The 22,788-nt window shown below is 40.8% G+C and overlaps 1 protein-coding gene across 5 annotated transcripts in view; it reads right to left on the reverse strand.

The window, feature by feature from the left end:
• Positions 1 to 22,788, reverse strand: part of SHOC2 (SHOC2 leucine rich repeat scaffold protein) — a 69,537-nt gene that overhangs the window by 45,656 nt on the left and 1,093 nt on the right. Inside the window, exon 1 of one of the 5 annotated variants that reach the window (XM_087964554.1) lies at positions 22,498 to 22,748. The exons of the other annotated variants lie outside the window; for them this stretch is intronic. The gene's annotated coding sequence lies outside the window, so the exon portion shown is untranslated. Of the gene's footprint in view, positions 1 to 22,497; positions 22,749 to 22,788 lie in introns of those variants that run through there. 5 annotated transcript variants of the gene reach the window in all.

The following is a 22,788-nucleotide window of genomic DNA, read 5'->3' on the forward strand; positions in this document are numbered from 1 at the left end:
GATGACAGATGAGGAAGCTAGGGCTACCACTGGGCCATCTACCTTTAGCACTTCCATAATGTCCAAAAGGTCTTTGTCCACATTAAATAAGGTAGACTCAGACCCACTGGGGCGAGTGTACATCCCAGGGGACTCCTACTGCTTTTTGATCAGGTTCAGAAACATATGGGGCACAGGTACAGAGTCCACCACAGATGCTTTCTCAGTGAACAGGAAATCCTCCTGATCCTCTCCCTTAGTGGGAAGGTCCTGAGTGACCGTGTCCTTTTTGAGATGAGCCATGCTCTTGGCATTAACCAGCAGAGTCTTGAAAAGAGCCGGCTGGAAAAGGCCCTTAAAGGAGGGGGGACCTGCTACTTCCGACTCCTCATCCAAAAAATCCCTTTCTGAAAGGAGGACTCTCTCGGAGCCATAAATTTGGCTGCTTTCTGAGGGGAGGCCGAGCGCTCTCTGAAGTGGATCGGCTGTTCTGCAGAAGCCAGCCCCTGCCCCTGCAGGACTCCTCTGTTAGTTTCCAAATAAGACAGCTGGCGCAGCTGGTTGACCTCTGCATGCAATTCCTGTCTTATTGTCTGGGAGATCCAGGCTCTCATGAAGGATGGCATTTCTTGCATCTGGGTCTCCTCCGGTCGTAAGCCAGCTGCTGTAGGTGTAAAGGTGGCTGCAGGCACAGGTCTGGCTCCACTGGCAGCTCAGAAAAATTGTGAGAGGTCTCAGCCCTGATTTGGAGGTTACCCTGAAAATCGTGGGTACTTGAGCCCCCAGGGGACCAGGCCATCATATACTGCCTATCTGCTAGTTGGTCTGGCTGCCTGTCATCTTGAGGAGGCAAAGTTTGAGAGGTGGCTCTGTATTCAGCCATCCTGGAATCTCTCACTGCCCTGTCAAACTGTTTGTCTGTGGCTTTTTGTCTACGCCTGGCCTGTCTATCCTCAGCCCTAGAGGATCTCTTAGGGGCTAGAGCCCTGGCTCTAATCCTAGCTGCTGCCTCTAGACCAGCAGACCTGGGCTTAGGAGATCCCTTTACAGCCTTCTCTCTACCCTGCTGAGGAACTGACAATTCTTGATCAGATTCCTTGGCGGCCATCTTTGATCCTGCCAAAAATAACTGTCACTTGACAGGGGTAGAGAAAGGGAGAAGGAAGTAAAAATAAAATAAAATAAAAAATATCCAGCCTAAGCTGTCAGCTACAGCCACAGTAGCTGTTCACCACTTCAGGAGGCTAGTGCAACCCAAAGTGGTGAGCTCAGCCCAGCTCCGCAATTCCAAAGCCGAGTCAAGGAAAAAAAGTTGAAAAAACGGCTGCCTCTTTGAACTGCAGCAAGCCCTGACAGGTCAGAAGCTTGCGTGCCTGGCGCTGGCTGCACCGCAATTATCAGGCAGACTCAAGTGTCTCACAGCTGCCACGGTGCTCTGGGGACTGGATGGGGGGTCAGGATTTAATCCCGATGGCCAGAACACCCCCCCCCAAGGGACAATCCTGGAGACGAACTGCAAGATTGTCCCCAAACGAAATAAATGGCCGCTGCCGCCGAAAAGGGACAGAAGTGCTTAGCGGCAGCTGTGGCTCGTCCCAGGCAAGGGAAAGTGGATCGGGAGGAGGTGAGTTAAATAAGACACTGACTCCCGCCCCAGCCCGGGCCACACGGGTCACCTCAAGTTTTGGCAGAAAACAAAACAAAAACCAGTCCACCAGCAAGGAAAGTCAAAAATTTAAAATAACAAGCAAAAAAACGTGAACCGGAAAAAAGGCGTGAAAAAATGAAAGTGCTAAACCGGCAAGCCGGCTAGCTGTCAAACCTGATCTAAGCCTCTCTTTTAAAAAAAACTTAATCCAGGGGGTGAATATTCTTCTACAATCCTAACTATTCAGAGCCCTTAAAGGCTGAGACCGTGAAGAACCGGGGAATGTTACCAGGGGGTGTGTCCTCAGTTTTTCAACTCGGTCTACAGAGCTAGGAGACTAGAGACTACCCATCCTGGATTCTCCCTTCGGCTCAGTGGAGAACCTTCACTTTATTCTGCTGTAGCCAATGACAGGCTGACTCAGCCTTGTGTTTAGAATCATTGTCATGTTGGAATGTACATCCCATGCACAGCTTCCAGGCTGATGAACCAAATTTTCCTCCAGTATCTTTTGATAACATACTGCATTCATCTTGCCATCAATTCTGACAAAATTTCCTGTGCTTTTGTAGCTCACACATCCTCAAAACATCAGCGATCCACCTCCGTGTTTCACAGTAGGAATGGTGTACTTTTCATCATAGGCCTTGTTGATTCCTCTCCAAATGTAGCGTTTATAGTTGTGGCCAAAAAGCTCAATTTTGGTCTCATCACTCCAAATGACTTTGTGCCAGAAGGTCTCTGTGCTGTTTGGCATATTGTAAGTGGGATACTTTGTGGCATTTGCATAGTAATGGCTTTCTTCTGGTGACTTGACCATGCAGCCCATCTTTCTTCCAGTGCCTCCTTATTGTGCATTTTGAAACAGCCACACCACATGTTTTCAGAGAGTTCTGTATTTCACCTGAAGTTATTCGTGGGTTTTTCTTTGCATCCTGAACAATTTTCCTGGCAGTTGTGGCTGAAATTTTAGTTGGTCTACCTGACTGTGGTTTGGTTTAAACAGAACCCCTCATTTTCCACTTCCTGATTAGTGTTTGAACACTGCTGATTGACATTCTCAATTCCTTGGATATCTTTTTATATCCCTTTCCTGTTTTATACAGTTCAACTACCTTTTCCCGTAGATCCTTTGACAATTCTTTTGCTTTCCCCATGACTCAGAAACTGGAAACGTCAGTGCAGCACTGGATGAAAGATGCAAGGGTCTGTCAGGAGTCCAGGAATGCATTGACCTTTTATACACACACACTAATTACAAGCAAACACATCACAGTGAGGATGGTTACCTTTAATAGCCATTCAAATCCCTTTGTGCCAACCTGTGTGCATGTTATCAGGCCAAAATCACCAGGGTATGTAAACTTTTGATAAGGGTTATTTGGATAGTTTCTGTTGTCATGATTTAAAAAGAGTAAACACAGTTGACTGATTATAAATGGCTTCAGCCAACCACTAAATATGAGTGAAAAAAATGTTTTTGTGTTATCATTCATATTCTCTGAAAAATGGCAAAGAAATCATAAATTCTGTCAAACTTATAAGCACAACTGTATGTCAAACCTACAAGCAGTCTTTGATTTATGGCCAGTCATTTAATGACCAGTTGTAATTGCTATGGCCTCGGAATGGGTGCTTTACTAGACACCTCAATGTCACATTGAGGGTGCCCCTGCCACATGACTGCATTTTGGGCCCCGGCAATCTGTTCATTTCAATTCCGTTTCTTATCAAAAATTCTAAAGAACTAGGATTTTTCAAACAAAATCTTTTGCACTTAAGAGCCTTTTTTGAAGCTAAGTTATCCATTCAGAATTCAAGAAACTAACAGCCTGATACATAGGCATTTTAACCCACTAAGTGAGCAAAGATGCTTATCACCATGCTTATCTTTCCTATGTTCCCATCAGACCTCCATGTCATACACTGAACTTAAAGGAGCATTTTTACATATTTTCAATTACATTCTAACTAACCAGTTTCGAAAAGGGAAACACCACAGAATCATCATGGCAAAATAAATTTGTGCTTGCAACTCTATGTCCAATTATTTCTGAGAAAATAAAAACAGGAGTTGTTCCGAATGAGATTCCTTCACTAGACTCCTCCATATGTCTTCATTAACTCATCACATCATGGTTTACTAAATACTTGGATTTGCAAAACACTGACTAAAATTGTCATTAGTTTGGTTTATATAACACATGGATGCACAAATTAGCCAAGCATGTTAAGTCACTGATTAAACAAAGAATAGAAGAGACTAATATATTTATGCTTAAAATAGAACGTGGTGCCTTCTCTTCATTGGCAACCACATCAAGAACTTTAGTTAGCCTTCAATTTTTTTAACCATAATTATTTTGCAGTACCTCTGATTAAACAGTAAATGTCCTTGTCAAACAACCAAAGAAAAGTTCTTCATCATACAGAAACTAAAAGGGACTGGTCTGTCTGGATGTCACAGCAGGTCAAAGTGCATTAACTGGGGAAGAGGAGGGAAAGATAACAAAACAGAACAGCACAAACACTTCACACATTTTTGTGAAAAAGTGTTCAGCTCTTTTGTATTCTTAGAAATGAACAGTACCAGAATATTATGGAGTTTTACAGAGGGAGGAAAGGAGAAACTAAAACTGAAACCCCTCTCCTCTGCCTGTGTTTTGCATTTGGAACAGATTTCTTTTCAGGTGGGGAGGGGGAGTAGAACTCCTTAGCATCAGAGTGTGTTAATAATAATATACGAATTACTACTGCTCTGTTGGTCATTTCGAAAAATCCTTTCTTAGTGAGCACCTAGAAGCCAAGAGGAACATACATGCCAAATTTCAAGTTTGTAGGCTTTCCGTTTCTGGAGATTTTGTGATGATGCATGAGTGGTGGTATTTCGCTTTTATATATATAGGTCAAACCTACAAAATAGTGATATAAAGATGGTGATTCTCAATAAAACAAGAAATTCTTATTTATAATAGAACATAGCTTTTCTGTAGCAATATATTATGGAAAATTGAATAAAGGGGAGGTATGAACACATAAACTGTATCAGGAGAAAGCCAATATTCATAAAACATTTCATGAAAGATTGAGAATAATAAAGAAGTCTAGAAATTCTGCCAACATTAAGATATAAAAATACTTTAGCTTAAATTTAATCAAGTATTATCAAGGCTATGATTAATAATAGTTTTTCATGCACATAATAATGGATTACATTTAATGGTCTCATTCTGCAGATGGAACAGTGTCCACCAGCAGAATGGATTCTCCCTCTTCCAGTTATTCATTTTATTTTATTTTATTTATTTTTTAAAAAATCATATTTTCCCTACTTGCACATGGTGACGCAAGTGGACTTACAGGACATAAAAATATAATATAAAAGAAATAAAAGAAATAAAAATAATAATAGAATAACACCACCACCAACCATCCTGGCAACAATACACATTCATACCAGCCATTTAATGGGCTCCACTCCACTCTGAGTTCCCCATGCCACCTGGCAAAACCACATCTTCAGGGCCTTCCGAAAGTGTTAGAAATGGAGGCCAGACTAATTTTTGAAAGGATTGTAGATGTATCTCCTTAGGGGATGGGACCCACAACATTTCTTGCCTCCCTGCTGTGGTGGGTCGGGTAGATGTGACCAGCAAGAGATGATCCCTCAAATAACCTGGTTCCAAGCCATGAAAGGCTTTAAAGGTGACAACCAGTACCTTGAATTGAAACCAGAAGCAAATCAGCAACCAATGCAGCTCCTGCAGGACAGGTCATACATGTGGACACCAAAGTTTGCACAGAATCATGCAGGCCACTGCATTTTGCACCATGTGCAAAGCTTCCAGGTGCTTTTTAAGGGTAGCCCCATGTAGAGCATGTTGCAATAGTCAAGTCAGGAGGTGACTAGGGCATAAGTGACCATGAGTAGGGATTGTTGGTCCAGGAAAGGATGTTGTACAAAGGCCCTCCTGGCTACAACTGCTACCTGCTCTTTGAGCAGGAGACACAATTCCAGAAGAACTCCCAGACTGGGTCTGTGGCAATTCTCCATGGACCAAAGAACTCCAAATCCAAAGCCACTCGGTCTTGCAAGTGTTCAATTTCAACTCCCATCCAGCTCCTAAGAGCCTCCAGGCACTGCAAGAGGGAGGTCATGGTATCACTTAACTCACTACAGGCTGAGACATACAGGTGAGTATCACCAGCATATTGATATCTCAGTGCATGGTGAGGGATGATGTCACCAATTGCTTCATGTAGATGTTGAATAAAGAGAAGAAAAAGTACCCAGGGAACCCCGCAAAGTAGTGGGCGAGAGCTGGACCTCTTGCCTCCTATTAACACCGAGAGCAGCCAGAGGAAGGAAATGCACCAGGATAGCACAGAGCGCACCACTCTGAAACCGCTCCATAAAGATACCATGGTTGATGATATTGAAAGCCACTGTTTTTTATGACCACTAAAACAGCATAAACTAGGATTGAATGAAAAAGAAAGAAAGGTCTATTGCCACATAGAAATTTGTTCATACAATAATGAATATGTCAAAATATAAGAAATCAGGCATTGGCTTACCTGAACACAGTTTCTCAGCATGCCTTTGGAGAATCCACACATATGGGTTGAATCTGCCTTTCTGCCCAGAGTCTGAGTCATCAATCTTTGCCACGCCTCTACCTGTCAGGCCAGGAAGAGGCCAGTCATGACGAAGGCCTTACGAAGAGAGACGGGGAAGACCACGTCACTGCCCTGCAGATGTCCTCAAGTGAGGCTTGCGTCACCTATGCAGCTGTGGTAGCTGCACTTCTTTCCAATATTCATCTGGGTGCAGGGAGAGCCTGAGTCTCATTAACCTACTAGCCCTTATCCAATGGCCCATGGTCGATGATAAGACCTTGGTACCCATGGAAGACAGTTGAAATGAGACAAACAGGGCTTCAATTCTGCGGTACGATAAAGTTCACTTCATGTATCTGCAGAGTGTCCTCTGTACGTCCACAGTGTGCCATATGTGCTCCAGATCATGAGATGGAGCAGGGCAGAAGTCCGGTAGGATAATTTCCTGAGCCCTATGAAAGCGGGAGTTGATTTTAGGGACAAAAGAGGGGTCCAGATGTAGAACTACCCTGTTTGAGTGGAAGGTGCAAAGGTCTTCTTTGACCAAAAGAGCTGCCAGTTCCAATATGCGTCTGGCCGAGGTGATGGCCACTAAGAAGGTAACTTTCAATGTCAGGTAGCGCAGACTGATAGACTGCAGTGGTTCAAATGGTGCCAGAGTGAGGGCTTGCAGGACTCTGGACAGGTTCCAGGTGAGGTACCTGTGAATTACAGGTAGTTTGAGAGTGATGGCCCCGCTGATGAAGGTGCGGACCACCGGATGGTGAGCTAGGGAATCCACATCTTCATAATTCAGCACCATGGACAGAGTAACCACTTGTCCACATAGTGTGCTAGGTGAGAAATCTTTGTCGAGCCCATCCTGCAAAAAGTCCAGGATCTGCGGAATCAAAACTGCCGTGGATCCACCTTTTTTCTGGCACACCACTTACAGAATGCTTTCCAGGCTGATAAGATCTTTGGAAGTGTGAAAATTCCTGTCCTGCCTCTGTTGAACGAAAGGTCTGCCTATGGGTATAAGGGGAAGCCCTCCTATTTGCTCTCCTGGTAAGGGTGGGAAAGATCCTGCACTTTTCTTTGTTTTCGACCAGGAAGGGATTCAAGGCATCTCCAAATAGAGATGTACCCGAGTATGGAACAGAGGCAAGCCTCCATTTTGTTCTGGCATCCGCCTGCCATTGCCGAAGCCATAGCAAGCAGCGATAAATGGGCTGCAAGGATGAGTCAGCTGCGAATTCAGTGGCCGCCACCAGTTTGTTAATATCCTGTGCATCTGAATTTGCTCCAAGGGAACTCTGGCCTATAATTGTTGAAGCCAGAGAAGGGACGTTCTGGTGAAGAAAGATGTGGCCGTTGCTACTTTGACAGCCCGTTGGCCTGGAGTGTCCTACGGAAGTTTAGTTCTGCCTTCCTATCCTTGGTTTTGAGGGCCTCCACTATGTTCCCAGATACAGCAGAGGGAGAGACCAAGGAGGCCAAGAGTCATCTAGTGAGGGCAACTGAAGTGTTTCTGTAAGGAGAGGAGCCATATTAAAAGAAAATTGTTGTTACCCCCTGGAGTGGAAAAGGTGCCTGGCTGCAATCATTGTCTCTGGACAACGTCTAGGAACAGCTTGGGGCAAGGCATGTCCTGCTGTCCTGCTGGGAGTGGGTTCAGAGAACACCTTACTGTTCGGGCCCTGGTTGTCAGTTGGCACTGCTGGAGAACAAGGCTCTGTGCCTATCTGGGCCGTGGTCCTAGCCTTGTGTAATAGAGATTTGAAGAGTGCTGGGCTGAATAGCCCAGTGAAGGAGGGAGGGTCAGTAATTAAGTCCTCATCCTCTGAGAAACTTTGTTCTCTTTGTTCTTCCTCTAGCACATTTAAGATATTATCCTGATAAAAGTGGGCTGGAGATTCTGCTCTCTGTTGCCTAAGTGTCTCCATAGGAACTTGGTATTGCATGGTTTGCAATGGAGGCACAGACCCCAAGGAAGGGGGATGGCTCCTCCTCTGCAAGGTAGAGGCCACCCCATGAGAAATGGCCTGGGATATGAGAGCCTTTATTTCCTCAGACAACTCTGGACCTAATGTGTCTGCTGAGCAGAGCCCCGCTGCAGTAGGGATAAAAGTGGCCTCTGGAACCCCAGTTCTTTCCTTCATCTGTGATTCTGCAGGATCAGGGACCATACAAGCAAAGGGAAATGATTCTGTTTGAATTTCCCCTGCTCAGGAGAGATAAAGCTGTATCTCCCTCTGATGACCATGCTGTTTGCATTGCAGGCAAGGCTTGCAGCAATGGCTGCTGAGGGTGGAAATGCTAGCCTCTGGCTGGGGTGAGGGGGAATACCTCTCCTGCACAGCTTGCTGCTCAGCTCTGGAAAACTGCTTTTAGAGGGCTTTTAGTCGTCTACTTGCATCCCTTTCTTCTGCCCTGGAATAAATGGCTTTTGCCCTTATTTTGTCTGTTGCATCCTTGTTTGCAGATCTAGCCTTCCTGGAGGATTTCTTAGAGCATTTGGGCTCCACGCTATCTGCTCAATGATCAGCCATTATATAGCTTGAGCCCAGAGACTGCCCTGGGAGAAGAGGCTAATGGCTCAATCCTCCAATTCTTCCAATCCAGGAGCAGTCTTTAGCCCAGGTCTTCCCCCGTGGGTTGTGGCAGTGGCAGCAAGACCAGTCTCCTGGAGTAGCCTGCACAGCTTGCCATGTGGTTGCAATCAAAATGGTGGCCACTGGCCCCGGCGATCAGCTGTGGGTCACTATGCTTGAAATGACCGCTCCAGAGTTACCCAGGTAGGCCTGGGTGCACAATCAGCACACAATTGGTTTCAGCAGCTGTGGCTCTTCAGTGCACCCCCCAAGGATTGGGAATTGGTGAAAGAGCTGTCCTCTCTATGCCTGAGCTGTTGGGCTGTTATTGATGGTTCAGGGGAAGATGCGCGATAATGGGCCAAATAAATCCAATTGCTGCCTGTCTTCTGTTTTTCTGTACCTTTTGGAGAATCCACACGATAGAAGAATTTTTTGCATTGCAAAAAAACTGGAGACAACTTTTGCCACGTCTCTATTGGGCCAAGACTGAGTTGTGACTGGGGACTTCCTGGCCCGACATGGAAAAGATTGATGACTCAGTCTCTGAGCAGAAAGATTCAACCCATATGTGTGGATTCTCCAATAGGCATGCTGGAGAACAACTGTCAATTTAAACAATTTATAATAAACAATCTGAAAAAATGGAAATCTGTTATGAAAGTGCACTTAGCACACTGAGTAATAAGTCAAAACAGAATGGAAGCTTGCCAGAATAAGCAGAAACAAACAAGAAAGAAATATTACTATCCCAAACTGCTACCTAAACAAGTAAAGAGGGCATAATCTTTATAAACAATTCAATACACTTGATATAAAACTAGTCTGCCACATTCTATCATTCTAGTCTTACGTGAAGGGAAGACATCTGGATTGCTCAATTATGAAGTATCTTCATAAAATAAGCTTGTATTATTCACACAGTGTTATTAATTAGTGCTAATTTCAGATTTTGACCTATGTAGAAAAGAATGAAGAAAATTCTGTACCATCTATATGCCAGGAACACACATGTATTTTGACAGACATTTCCACTAAAAAGGTCACAGAACATCATCTGAACGAATCCAATGTAAAGAATTCTTATTATCAACATTTATAGATATGTAATAAAAAAAATAGTTACTTTTATAAACTGGATTACAATATTATTTTCATTCACTTTGGGAAGACTATGCTATCATCGTTATTTCATGTTTGCATCTATACAACCACAGTTTTTACCCAAAAATAATATTACCAGAAAAAAAAAGAGCTGGAAAGTTGTCTTCAAAAGCTACATGTACCAGTAGTAGTCACACAAGTACTATTGAAGAACAACCGTAGCTAACACAATTACCTAAGTAAGGTGGAATGAAGTCATTGTCTGTTATGCAATGCTTCTATGATAGCCTTCATAAATAGCATCAAAACATTGGATTTGATACTTGCTTAGTCAGGCAAGTATACATGTGATAAGAATTTTGAACTAAAGTAATGATACTATTGGATTGAATCCAATAAAAACTAAAAATACATAATTATGGCTTTCATCCAAAAAAATAAGACAATTTCTCCCCCTTAAAGGGGGCAGTGGTCAGCCTCCACTTATGTCTCAAATCAACCTGCCATTGCATGAGCCAGAGAAGGCAGCGAGAGCTACAGTCCCCACTATTGCCTTAGAGGCAAATCTGGCTGCACTAAGGGTGGTGTCAGCTAAAAACTCTACTGCTGCTAGGAGTTTGTTTATATGCTGATGTGACCTGATATCATCCAGTGGAATTCTGTCTTGCAGCTCTTGAAGCCAGATGAGAGATGCCCCGTTAAAAAAGGAGGCAGCCACGGAAGCCTTCACTGCCCATGCTGCTGCACGCTTCTGCAATGTTTGCTCAGCCCTCGTCCTCTGCCTTCAGCAAGTCCTCAGGCTCCCCAGGAATATGTGTTGACTTGCAGGGCCGCCAACTGGGGCATCCACAGTGGGCACTTCCAGGGCTTTGGAGAGGTCAACTCCCATGTTGAATATCTTTCTGTCCAGGGAGGAAGGGCTTGGACCCAACCCAAGGGATGAGCACTGCCTTTGAATGACTGTGGTGAACATCTTTGGCACAGGGATGACATCTGCTGTAATGGTCTTCTCAGAAAACAATGGGTCATTGGGGTCTTCCAAAGGATCTGTAGGCTCCTGTGGTTCAGGAACCATGCCTTGTTAGCCTTGAAGAGGAGCAACTTGAATATGGCCGGCTGGAATAGACCAGCCGACATAGGAGTAAATGTGGCCTCAGGGGCCAGTCTGGTTCTCTGGGCTGTAACTGGAAATTGCCCTGTTGCTGGTCACAATGAAAAGAAACTCCTAATTTTGGAGCCTTCAAGGGATTTCTGCATCAAATCCTGCTCTTCAGCTCCCCATGGCCATTCCTGTTACTACTCTTCTGTCAGTTTGCAGATGCCTGTCTCCTCTCAGTAACAGTCGCTCCTCATTTAGGCAGGAAACTGTGCTGGGCACCATTTCTGAACTATTTTGGGCTGCTTCTTGTCCCTTAGCCCACAACTTATCCAGAGCTTTATCTCTGCAGCGCTCATCCTGCTCAGCTACCTTGGAGCTCTTTCGAGCCCCTGCAGCCCTATCCCTTGGCTTGGAGCTATTAGAGGAAGACAACTGATCTGGGGCTGCTAAGCTGAGAGACCAGGATGGCTTGTAAGCCGTCTATTCTGCTCTCCTGATTGCACAGCTAGTGTTCTGTGGCAAATCCCCCATTTTCCTCCCCAACGCTGTAAACCGGAGTCTTCACAAAATTACTACTGCGGCTTCCTTAGCTCTACACTAGTCAGAACGCCATTCCAACTATTTTCCTTTCCTGCCTTCGCTGCTGTCTTCTGTCCCTGTTAAACGCTGCTGTGGTAAAAAGGCATCTGCGGCAGCCGTTTTAAGCTGTTGAGAGCCCTCCCAAGCCAAACACAGGGAGAAGGTGTGGATGGTTTTTCTACACACCTCCTGCTGAAATACCTTTACCAGTTGTAGGTCGGCCCTCAGATGACCCGCCATCCAACAGGCTAGGCCAAAGCCCCTACCGAGCTGCCATTGACAGCTGTCAAATGAGTATTCAGGATTGTTATTTTTATCCTAATTTTCCAATTAATTTGATGTTGAATTTGAATTCTTTAAGGAGCAAAAATTAACCTGTAGTCTAGCTAGCTGACTGAGTCAATCTCTGGGATGACCATAGCAACAGGGGGAGTGTCCTCAAAGATCTGACAGACTCCAGTCAGTAAGCGGTGACTGATAACCTGGATGCTATCTCCACCACAACGGAGAAAGGGCACAATTAGAACATGAGATAAATCTATGTGTGAAGGTCTTCTTGTTGCCACCCACCTCTTTCAGCCAAGAACTGTGAGTGGAAGAGGATTTCTAAAATGACGTACCAGTTCTGTCTTCACTTAGTATAAAAGAGACAATGAATAGGTGAGCCCATTTGGGAACAGAATTCTTCAGGTGGAATATCACTATTGAAAAGCCAATTTGATCAATCCACACTTAACCACATCCTTGATATGAGAGACACCTCTCCCAGAGACTCCTAAGTAAACACAAGAACATATTCCTTCGGGAATCAATCCAAAACAATACAGGGATTTAAAGAGAAAGAACCAAACCTTGTATGATGCTCAGAAAAAGACTGCAGGAGATGCTAAGTAATAGCAGTCTTTAAATACTAGTGAAAAGTCAATCTCAGATTGACTTTAATAACATACTATGTAAGTCAATCTCAGATATTATAGGTGTGAAATGTATTGAGTATCCATGTGTACACTACAACTGATAAAATACTCCATGTTTGATGGAAATACCTTCATGCTATCCGCCAAATGCAGATTTCAGGAAGTTATACAATAAAACAAGGATAGCTGTGACTGGTTAAAGAGGCTGAGCTTGTCAGCTGGAAAGCTGACAGTCTGGTTCAAGACCTGAGTGCCCTGCGATGGGGTGAGCTCCTGTTATACGTCCCCGGCTCCCGCCCATCTAGCAGTTTGAAAACATGCAAATGTAGATGGATACCACTTTGGTGGGAAGGTAACAGCCTTAGGGTATAGTCAAGCTGCCACATGACCACAGAAAAGTCTTCAGACAGTGCTGTCTCTCTCTCTCAGCTAAGAAACAAAGATGAGCACCCACCCCATGGGTTGGACATGACTGCACAAGGGAAACCTTTACCATTATACAATAAAACAATAGTTATAATCAAAGAGAGCAGCCAACTGGGCAGAATCACACTATGATATGCCTGTAATCATCATATCTCTGTTGGCTCATCATATGGGCAAACCTCCATGCCAAAATGCAACGAACTCTATATGCTAGCTTTGCTATAAAAAAAAGAAGAGTGCAGATAGTTTGGTTTTCATAGGAAAGTTTCTGATCGAAGACAAGAATGGCTATGGATGTTGAATTGACAACAGAGAAGACTCTGGGAAGGAGATAGGAGAACTACACTGAGGTAATGGTTCACAAGATTGAATGAAGCATTTGAAGCTCAATGCTTTTAATTCTTATTAAAACCACTGATCTCTAAAAGCTGGAACTGTTTAAGTCAACTGTTTAGCTCTGTGGGCTAATAAAACTAAACTGAACAGTGCAGTAATACCCTGTTTTGTTGGTATGAGAGAGACACATGCAGAGCTAGGAAAGATCCAAAGGCTCAGTGAAGACTTGAAGAGGAACAGGCACCCTAGAGACATGTTTACACACTGCAGAAAGCCTTTGATGGGGTTGAATATAGTACAAGAAATTTTAACAGCCAGAGAAAACATTTACCTGCCAACCTGACAGGTAAAGTACAGAGACAACCTTGAACAAAGAATGTAAGAATTGTTAAAAGTAAATGTCAACTTAGCTCTTGGAAGAAATAGAGGGGAGAAAGAAACTTGATGCTGCTTGGTGTAAGAGAAGTGAAAAGAAACTCTGTCAAGCTTTCAAGATTCTATTATTAAGTATTTCCTGACTTGACCTGCCCTGAAGAATTGATATTAATCTTGAAAGCCATCCTAGACTCTAACAGAGACACATCAAATGTTATTTTGGTTATGGAGATGGCATCAAATACTTGAGGCACCACACTGCCAGCAGAGGAACTTGCTAAAGTATAATACTGCAATACCAACAGCAAGTGAATATACAAATAACAAGCCTGAACAATCTAATGATACAACTACAGTAGCACAGCATTTGGAACAAGATTTGCTTCAGCCAGGAATAGGCCAACAGCCTGAAATCAAACCAATACCACTTTGTTCTCATGGAAGTTTGCCAGAGAAATCTGAGGGAGTCCAGGATCACTTTCTGACTTTCACAGCTCAGTGTTAATTGCTCGTGCTGGGTCAACTAGCAGAATTTCCTAGATTGCTCCAGGGGTTACTTGTTCTAGCATGCTGAAAGAAGGGACCAAATGGGCTGTGCCCTTAATTGAAGGCAATGATCTACCAGTATTTCATATATTTAGAGCTGCATTTTATGTTTCCATTAGAACAACACATTAAGAGATCTGCAAACTGAAACTTGGCAAACTCAAATTTAATAGCCAATTTTCAATTATATGTTACAAAATGGGGTGGAATGAACTTCCTCTAATCAACCAGTTTCAGAGAAGATGTGCTGAAGATGAATTAGTGAGGTGAATTACTGAGACAAAGCATTTGTATGCATCTCTCCTGATCATGGACCCTGGCAGTGGTTTTGAAGCTCATTCCAGATTTATCAACATTGATAGCCCTTTTCTGAGATCCTTAGAATATTCTTTTAATTGGGGTATGATTTTCTTGCATTAATCTTGTCATGAAAACCAGAGTTTGAAAATGAAAACCATCCGAGTTTCTCTTTGAATAACAGAGAGCTCTTTAGCTTGCTAAAGAGTGCATAAATAACACATCACTGCCTAACATCCAATTTATTTCATTAAGAAAAATTGTTACCTTGGGCTTCAAGTATTTTTTTCATACAAAAACTGTTGGCTCAATATATTGGACAATATATTTCATTATACTGTTTGGGTGCTGTCCATTTTGCAGAATCTACTAATATGTTGTTGGGATGTAGATGAATCTCTGGCTCCTCTTTTTTTTAATTATTATAATCAACAGTAAGGGGAAGTGTCTTTATAAACTGAGGATAAGTTGTAGCTCTCCATGTATCAATTTATTTTTTTATTACATGGGATCTGCAATCAAATTCTCTATTTGAAAAACTTTAAAAAAAACATTTTAAAGTTGCTTTTAATTGTTCTCAGAACATAAATTTCCATGAAAAAAGTGTCATAAACAATTACAACTGTAATCTGGTAGAAATCCAACATTAACATTGCATTCTTCAGTACAGATTAGTCTAAGTTGAAACAGTTCTGTAACAGCAGGAATACTTCATAGCATGTAATCAGTGATAAATTGTTTATAAACAAATGCATTATTTTGCAGTGCTCCCCATACTATTAGACATAAATACCCTTTTCCAGAAATTCTAAGCATCTTTTATAAATTTTGAAAGAAAATATACTGTTCCTCTTTCAATATAAACAGTATTTCCACTAAACTTATTATAGCTTTAGATACACAAATTACTGACACAAGTGATAAACATTTATAATTAGATTGTAAAGTAACTTTGGTATCACTTAGAGTTTTGCCTAAATGAATTACTTGAAAATCAAGAGACCTCCAACATTATGGACTGCAGAAAGAACACTACTAGCTTTAGTTTTAAAATAATTTCACTTTTATCAAGGCTGAATTATTATGAAGTACCTTTTGGACCTCACACAAAAAAGTTAATTCAGTTCTGTAAAACTTGTAAGGGGAAAGGACCACCTGGGAAAAGGACATTGATAAATTAAAAATAATTGTGAGCTGCAAAGGTGTATCTACCAAAACAATCACCTGTTTAGCAGCTACCAGAGTGAAGAAGCCTTGGAATAGGCAGCATGAGTGAGGCCTGGAGGCATTGGAGGCTCTTGGCACCATGTTTTTCAGAGTGGTGGCAGATCCTTCCTGGCAGCAATATTTAATGGAAATGATTTTTTTAAAAAAAAAAATGCTGGCAGGCTACAGAAGGCTGCTTGGTGGACAGCAGGCTGTATATTGAACAGGCCTGGGTACTCTTCCTAAACGAAGAAAGCAAGGCTCAGAAAAACTTTGTACACTGGAATTCCTTTGCAGAAATTTATTTTAACTGTATGGAACTTATAGTATCAAACCACACATTCTTTCTTAAACATTATCTTCCTTGCCCAACTAAGAATCTTACTGGCTAGAAAAATGCTTCACAATATGTACTTTCAGCAGTATTATTTCAATAGAACCTAGATTTTTTTTTTATTTAGGAACTCTGCAAGATTGTGTGGTCAAAAGCCACATCTTAAAATGCCCATTGGTTTAGTGCCTCCAAAAAGGCTAAGCAAGGTCCTAGGGCTGTCAACATGGCTTCCCTGCCACTGAACAGGCAGCAAAGTAGTCAAATGAGAGACTTGCCTACAGAATTTGCTTGCTTCTCTCTCCCACCCCCACCCCCACCATGGCACAGCAGAGAGAACTGACAGAAAGAGATTTCAAGAGATTATATCAAGAGCAATGTGATCACACCAACAATAGAAAAGGATCACGTTCAGCATGGTCTTCCTGCCACTGAATAGGTCACAAAGGATCAGGCAAAGGATAGATTGTCTACAGAAATTGCCTTTTTCTCTCCCCTTCCCCACAGAATAGAGATAATAGAAAGAAAGAGATATCAAGTGAATACAGTAAGCTGTTTGCATAGTTCACCCAGCACAATCTCTTGGTGTGGAAGATCAAGCACCTCTGATATGTAGGAAGTTAGCACTCACCCCTCTCCTAGAAAAATGAAATACCGTAGGAAATATTAAAAAGGCAGAATATTTCCCCTAAAAAGAGTAGAAACTCTGAAGCAGAAACTCACTTCAGATGCAGAAGCTCACCCCCACCTTTGTTAATGGGTGGGCCATTAAGGCCTAGGCCAGAGTATTCTACACAATAAAAGCCTCTGCCCACCTCACCACCTGGCCTGGGAAGATTGCATCAGCCAGCACTCAGGTGAAGCCATGTGGTCCAGACAAAGCCTACAAAGTTAGCTAAGACCCCCGCCCCTGGGAGTCTGACAGCCAATGTGATACATTTCTTGCATAGGAACAGGAAACACTAAGGTGGAGCCCAACAGAGGTTCTATAACTAAGGGACTCTCAACATCTCTGCCCTTCTTCCCCCAACATCTTGAAGCATGTGATCACCCTTTTCACCCAGGAGCTCCAAGGCATGTGATCCTGTCCACCACTAAACCATCTTTCCAAACAGCTTCCATGTTTCCAGTGTCTTTTTCCCCACTTGGAACTGAACCCAGAAGGATAATTCTTCCAACAGATAGAAGAGAATATTTGTAGCTCAGGATTAAACTGTGGCATCCTTGGTGCTCTCTGAGCTTGGTGCTTTTCTTGCAGACATTTCATTATCAAACTATGTAACATCCTCACTGCCCTGGAATCAGTTCACAGATTCTTACTCTGAAGCTGTTGCTTTGCAAGCTATACTTTATAGATGATCACTAGGTCTATTTATCTTGTTAAATCAAGAGAAAGCGTAGAAAACACTAAGGACCCCACAGCTTACTTTCTTATAATCCCTTTCTCTCCAATCAATCTTTTCTACAAGGTGGGGGGGGGGAGGAAAAAAATACAATTCAGGCATGGGACAACATGTTCTAACTGTTAATAACTATTATGTGACTAAGAAACACTGCAAAGAATATAAGTGGTCATAAATGAGGCATAATGTTGTGTTTTCAGCATAACTTCAAATGGGTTAGGTTAAGGTTTACCACAGAGGAGCTGCCTTTTGAGAAGTTCCAAATTCCTGAGAAAATACAAGAGTGAGAAGTAATCATAATCACCTCTTCCACAAAGCCCCAAACACTTGGAAGTGTCAACTGACCTCCTCTTCCCACAAAGTTTCCCAATCTTGTGCCCTTTATAAAGAAGGAAAAAATGCTAAAGCCAGTCACTCAGCTACAACGCTAGAGCACTGGAGCTGGCTTTGTAGTGAAGAAAAGAAAAATAAAGCTGCCCTCACTTTCTCAAGGCTCTGTGAAGAGTACAGTTCTTCCAAAGCTGAGCAGAGCACCCTAGGTTCCAACAACAAAGTTTAACTTTTTAATTATTATTTGCAAAGGGGCAGGCTGGGCATGGCTCCTAATCTCAAGTTTTAAGAAGTTTTGGCTTGGTTTTCGTGAGTTAAAGCTATCAAACACACATTCCCACAGATCAGCTTCAATGGAAGAAGCAATTTCTGTTCATAAGAATAGGTTTAACAACCATGTGATTTGCAAATAAAGTGTCTTGAATTACAACCATTGTAAAAACAAATCTAGTTGCATGATGCCTCTACTAAAATTTTGCTGTCATAAGTAGAAGACTATCTGTACTTTATGGACAATGACTTCAACAGCTTTAAGATTTTACCGGATTCCAAATGTTTCCTAGGGAAGAGCTATCTAACTCAAATTATAAAACTACTGATGCCTTGATTGGCATCAAATTAATCTTGATTCAAGTTTAATCAGGAATGATCTTACCACTGTTTGAACTTTTCTACCTTCGGACCATCTTTACTCACAGGACAAAAGTTTGTCTTGTCTTATGTGTGAAATACTCCAAAGATGGTTCAGCCTCTTTGTTACCAATGGAACATGAAGTCAGTATCACAATATTCTCAGTGTAAATGGCAAAATCTCCTAGGCATATCTTTGATGTTCAAGCATTATTCTTGAAGACATTTTGGCTAGAAGACAGATGTGGACTAATTATTTTATTCACAATCAATTTCCCCACAAGTGTCCTTATGGATTGCTACTATGTGCAGGCCCACAAATAAATTGATATTGAAAAGTGATCATGAAAACCAAGACTCAGACAAGGAAACTCATTAAATGATTTTGGATTAGAGATTGTATTTAAACTGTACCTTGATTGGTTGTGGGGAAAATATTAAGAGTTTACACCAGGTGGCAATAAGTCTCTTAACACACTTCACCCTAAATTCCGGAACCTGCTTATTGCTGTTTTATTGTAAAGACAGGATGCATATATGAGCAAAATGTCAGCTAATATAGAGTATTAATAACTACATTGTCTAAAATTATGGTGCAAAGGCAGACTAGAATATTATAAAGCCTTGATGGTGCTATATCTTAGCAAGAATACTAAAACTGCTATGAACTATATAAAAGCATTAAAAAGTCACAGCTAAACCTTTTAGCCTTTGTTGGTGTCCAACAAGAACTTGGGAGGTAGGGCTTGGTAACACCAGCTGCTCCTAGTTCTCAAACTCAAACCTAGACTTAGAGTTGAGTGGTCTTGGCTTCCTAGTCTATAACTAAATAATGAGTTTATTATGAGGTAGGTACCCTTGTATTCTATTGCTGCACCACTCTGCTGGAGGATAAAATGATAGTTACTTCCCAAGATAATAAATCTCTAAAAAATACAGCAGTAAGTACAAGCACAAAAGGCAACTTGCTCAAAGATTTAATATGTTACGATGGCACAAATATAAAGACACTTCAAAATGTCTATGAATCTTTTTAAAAGGCATCATTTCTTCCTAATATGTAGTCTATTATGATAGAATCATAACTGACAAATGAAAACCCTGTAAGTGCCAGCAGTAAGATTATCTGCTGACCCCAGCACATTGTAGAGAAATTATTTAGTGTTCTCTGTCTGGCAGACCATCTTACAATTCCACTTGAAGCCTCCTCAGAGTATTCAAACCACCTACACCAAAAACACATCTCAAATAAAAATGTGCAAGTTGCACATCCTAGCAATTTCATTGCAAGAATACAGCTGCTGGAGAACCATTTGAAAACATATCAGAATTAACATGTACATTTATATGACTTCAGGCATTTCAAAGCAACAATCTCTTGGGTTTGTCATTTTAAGTAGTCCCTCACACAGTAGAATAATCTGATAATGAGGAAAAAAGACTTCAATAATGAAATGCAAGTGCAATAGCTATATTGCCCCAGAAAAGTGTACTATAAATATGAGTGCTAAGTGATTTTTGCAGATTGCAAAATAACACTACTGCATTTAGCTTATTTTAAATACCACTACAAGAACCATGTTACGTATTGAAGTTTGTGAAGCAAGGCAATCATACTGTTGTACTTATAGATGACATATTTAGCCATTTTCCAAATCAAAGGTTTACTCCTCATCCATCTAAGGCAGTGGTTCCCAACCTTTTTTTTGCCCCGCACCCCTAAAGAAATTTCACTCGAACCTCACACCCCCTGAAATTTAGACTTTAGGAACTACTGAACACGTTAAATATATGGTAGGATTGAATCTTTTCAGCTATGTATGTGACGGCCACTAAATAACGATACTTAACTCTAAAATGAAAACAAAGTTAATCCATTGCATAATAAATAAAATTGCCAACATATAGCCAATATCCTATTATTTACCTGGACTTTTTTCGCACCCCCTGGAATATCGTCTCGCACCCCCAGGGGGTGCGAGCACCCCAGGTTGGGAACCCCTGATCTAAGGGTTCATGAAGTGTTCAAGAGGAGCCTGTTTGTCATTATTATTTTATGATTAGGCTTGATGTAGAAATATAGCTAAAATACCTGCAATTTTCCCCCTTTAAAAAAAAAAACAGCTGTTGATCCGTTTATTTCATTTTAGATTTTAAGAGAGAACACTAGAACCATATTTATGATATTATAATCTTTTCACAACATTATCCATTGGGTCCATTTTCTCCAATAGCTTTTTTTAGGATGTTGAAAATTATAGTGTATAGCTTAACTGTTGGCAATTACCTTATCTGATATAAGCCATCAAATTAATTATATACAGAGAAAAAGAATTCTGAAACAAAGCTACATTACATTATATATATTCACAAAAAGATTTTTTCCAGATTAATGCACTGAAATATGGTTTCATAAATTATATGCTTATGTGAAGGATCACTTGCGATGTTACAGAATCAATTTAAGATTGAATTATTCTACATTTACAACATCAAAAAATTATAACAAAGTTCAATTCTACATGCATGTTAGCATATTAACAAACTTTACTTCTGATTTTGACTCAGATATGAGAAAAATAATTATCTGTTTATAAACTATTAGAAATACCGGTACATATTATTCTTGTAATTTGAAAATTGCTTCTATGTTTTTAAGTTTATCACAAAATACTCAATGCAGATCCTTACCCCAAAGCTATTGCTTTGCAAACTATAGTTTATAGATGATCAACACATGTTCATTTCTCTTGTTAAATCAAGAGAATATCAATATATTTATAAAACCAATTTGCATGTTAATGTGGTTAAAACACCCAATTAAAAGCCAGGAAATAGTGGATTCTAGTCGTGTATTAGGCTCCAAATCAGCTGGGTAACTTTGAGCCAGTCAATTCTCTCAACCCTAGGAAAAAATGGTAATGGCAATCATGTCCCAAAAATCTTGCCAAAATAACTAAAGGGACTAGAATAGGAACAAAACATAAGGTTATAACTTTTCCCTCCCCACAACTAATTCTTCTAACATACTGTACATATATTAGCTATTTTGTTGCATGTTTATTTTTCAAGATATAGTAACACATTTAGTTGTGCAGTTAGTTAACACATTTTCAAAATTCATTAAAATACAATCACAAATATGTTTTTAATGAGCCCTTGACAAAAATCAGTAGAAATCCAGGTATCATTGAAGTATTTATATTTAAGATAGTGCTAAATATGTTGTATATCTAATATTAAAATGTAATATAAATTAAAATTAAGGCAAAACACAAAGAACATTTTTCCTATTGAAAATTACAAAGAACTAATTGTCAACTTTGCCCCAAGTTATCTTTAATATTTTTCATAAAGCAGACCATGAGGTGCATTTAAAATATATTGTAATTACTATTTTTTGCAAAACACAATTTGTTATGTGTGTAAGTACTGAATAAAAATGATTATTTCAAAGTCCCTTTCAAGTTACATTTTGAAATTAATAGGATACTGGACTTTTGAACTTGAACTTTACATACAAATGATTTTTAAATATATATACAGCACACATTCATATTGCAATATGTGTAATATTATATATGCTTAATTATGTCAAATTATTAATTTATAACTGCATACATTTCAAAATGTAAAAGAGCTCAAAAACTACTAGGAATTCCAAGCAAAACTGATTAAAGAACTACACTAAAATTAAAAAAAGAATTATAAATCTCTGAAAGGATAAGAGTTGGTGTTAAAAACTGTTCTCTTTAAAGAACTGCCATTCAAAAACCCTAAAATAATTTATTCTTTTTTCAGCGTTCTGTAAGATGAGATACAAACTATCACTCAGTTTCCTTCTGCATGTGTATCTATATATAATATAGGTGGATGTATTATGAAACAGTGCACTCATCAGCAAAGCCATCTGCAATAATAAACCAATAAATGCTACAGAAATCCAGTACAATTAATATGCTTGCTAGGACAATTGAAAATTAAGCTGATGAAGAACTGCAATATAAAGACAGCTTCCTACAAGTAAGATAGCATGCGCCCCCCCAGTTTTCTCTCCTCCAGCCCCTGCGTTCATATAAGCCCTTTGCCAATACAGACCATCTTCATGCTCTTTAACTTGTCGGGATCAGTATGGGTGCTTGGTGGCAATGTCTTTTCTTAAATCCTAAATTGCCACTGAGCTCCAATCTTGCCTATTCCTTAGTGCCAAGCCTGGAATTACAATGACCGAGGCCTCCAATCTGCATGGTGGCAGCTGGGCCTGAGAGTTAATAGGCCAACACAACCGAAGAGATGGGAATGGAGAAACCTGACCAAGGTACCTCACACTATACGTGTCGTTTAAAGGCAAATAATTCCGCTCTCAACGGTGTGGGCAGCCTGCGTTTG

The sequence above is a fragment of the Notechis scutatus genome, chromosome 4 (genome assembly GCF_049901735.1).
Source record: "Notechis scutatus isolate UNSWTSFEM ecotype Mainland chromosome 4, rNotScu1.2, whole genome shotgun sequence".
NCBI lineage: Eukaryota > Metazoa > Chordata > Lepidosauria > Squamata > Elapidae > Notechis > Notechis scutatus.